This window comes from Octopus bimaculoides, chromosome 14 (genome assembly GCF_001194135.2).
Source record: "Octopus bimaculoides isolate UCB-OBI-ISO-001 chromosome 14, ASM119413v2, whole genome shotgun sequence".
Taxonomy (NCBI): Eukaryota; Metazoa; Mollusca; class Cephalopoda; order Octopoda; family Octopodidae; genus Octopus; species Octopus bimaculoides.
This window is the reverse complement of record NC_068994.1, coordinates 14,241,434-14,244,102: the sequence shown is the minus strand read 5'-3', so window position 1 is coordinate 14,244,102 and position 2,669 is coordinate 14,241,434. Positions and strand designations below refer to the sequence as shown.

The 2,669-nt window shown below is 33.6% G+C and overlaps 1 protein-coding gene across 1 annotated transcript in view; it reads right to left on the bottom strand.

Annotated features, from left to right (window-relative positions):
- The window catches only part of LOC106880816 (protein unc-79 homolog), a 63,435-nt gene that overhangs the window by 4,522 nt on the left and 56,244 nt on the right, over positions 1–2,669 (bottom strand). The gene's annotated exons all lie outside the window — the stretch shown is intronic.

Below are 2,669 nucleotides of genomic sequence, written 5' to 3'. Positions count from 1 at the left end.
GTGCATTGTTATACCTTTCTAAACTTTTTATTCTTTACATATATATATATGTATACTAGACTACTCATGACCCGTTGGGTCACCGGAAAACTCTGAGCTTTTCAGCAAAGGTATTTTGTTTCATGGTTTTTTAAAATATTTTCCAGGTTATTTCGCATGCTTTCAACGAATGTGACATCGAAATCACACAAAAACAGCTCCTTTCCTCACAAAAAGAAAGAGTTGGTTGCTATTTCTTGCATGTCCTGCTACCACATAACAGGTATTTTGGGTCCTTTATCTCAAAAAGCTGTTACGAGGTAGCAGGGCGTGCTAGAAATAGCAGCCAAATCTTTGGAAGTGAGATACATTGAATGCATTCAATAAAAACCTATGAAAAAAATCTATTTCACACTGAGGTTACAAACGGATCTTTTACAAAATATTTACTGTATTTTTGAAGTCCTTTTTACTTTAGAATGGTTTTTAAATATGCCAACAAAAGTTTTTGTAATGGTATTCACTTGAAAATGATTTTAAAAAAACATTAAAATATTGTTTGTTTAAAGAAAGCTCAAATATAAATATTTACTGTACAAACAACTTACATTTTTGAAATTACATTCACTTAAAAAAATTATCTAAATGATTAAAATATTGTGTTTAACAAAAGCGAAAATAGAAACATTTACTGTAAAAAAATTTTTTTTTTCGTTGTTAACTCAGTGCCTAATAGAAAGATAGGAGTTTCTTCCCTTTCAGGATGAAGATTATTTTTGGAACATTTTCCCGTTATGCACCATTTTGAGCATTTATACCCCATAAACCTCTAATATCTTGAAAATCACTTTACGCAAAACCTGTTTCATTCCATTTGTATTAACATTTCAGGGTAAACTTAATTCATGGTATTTTGCCATTATATGCCAGTTTGACTGAGTAAAATTGCAAGCAAGCAAGATTCACTCTGACTTTTAATAGTACACACATATATATATATATACATGTTTTTTAACTACACACAAAATATGACTACCAACTGTTTTAGTTTCCAAATTTTTCTTCTTTCGAAATCTTTGACTTTGGATTTTTAATATTTGATAAGTTTGACATATACATTGAAACCAGTAGTATTTAATATTTTATAAAAGTCACTTAATGTAACAATAAAAAATTACTTATCCTGTTTAATTAAAAGAAAAATAAGTAAAAAGATCTTTAAACATACTTCTGTACTATCTCCATTTATACTTTTATTTGTATAAATTCTTAACCCCTTTTCAACTATATGTATGTATGTATGTATGTATGTATGTGATTACTCAGTTTTATTTCAAGATTTCTTGTCTTCTTGTCAACAGAGAAAGAGTCAGTTTCTAACCTAGAGCCAAGGTTCCTTCATTGGAATTTCAACAACATCAACAAGGTATTTTTTTATGTATATATATGTGCCGATTTGTGGGGTTTTTTATATTGTATATATTCTCATGCGAGTGGAGGTGCAATGGCCCAGTGGTTAAGACAGCGGACTCGTGGTCATAGGATCACGGTTTCGATTCCCAGACGGGGCGTTGTGAGTGTTTATTGAGCGAAAACACCTAAAGCTCCACGAGGTTCCGGCAGGGGATGGTGGCGAACCCTGCTGTACTCTTTCACCACAACTTTCTCTCATTCTTACTTCCTGTTTCTGTTGTGCCTGTAATTCAAAGGGTCAGCCTTGTCACACTGTGTCACGCTGAATCTCCCCGAGAACTACGTTAAGGGTACATGTGTCTGTGGAGTGCTCAGCCACATGCACGTTAATTTCACAAGCAGGCTGTTCCATTGATTGGATCAACTGGAACCCTCGACGTCGTAAGCGACGGAGTGCCAACAACAACAACAACAATATTCTCACGCATATACTGGCATATCTAGACATGCTCATATATACTTAAATGACAAATTTCTGGAAAATTTTACAAATTTTTACAGTTCTAGTGATGACTTTGAATCTGTAGTCTTTGCATCAACTTTCTCCTTTCCGGTTTTGGGAAGCCTAATTTCTCAAGATTGGTACTTAGGCAGTGCGTTACATATCCCAGTGCCCCAATAATTACAGGTGTAAACCTGAACTTGTAATTTGGTATGTGTGTGTGTGTGTGTGCTCATGCGCATGCATGTATGCATGCATATTCATATATATGTATGCATATCAACGTATGTGTATGAGTTGGTGTTACCTTGTCCTAACATCATGTGACTATTAAAAATGAGTGTTGCCCTCATACAAGTGACATTCCTTGTTTCCAAACTTCTAGCTATCAGGTGTAGTGTTAATTTTCTTGGAAACAAGTGAGAGTTGGTGACTGGAAGGGTCTCCCATCATAGAAAATCTGCCTCAACAAATTGCATCCAACCCATGCCAGCATGGATAAGTGGACATTAAAATGATGATGATATAAAATTTCTGTTTTTTCAGCTAAACTAATCAAACAAACCGCTACATCTCAGCAATTTTATATGAAATTATAAATCAGAATACGCAAAAGCAGAAACCATATGCTTCAAAAGCACTAAAATATGCTAAAATATTTACAATTTAGGGAAGACAAGACAGCCAATCAACAAACTAAATTATTTACTAAACAACATATTTAGATAAGAAAAAATATATCTGCAAAGGTAAAATTTTGCTTTTGTTCAACCTG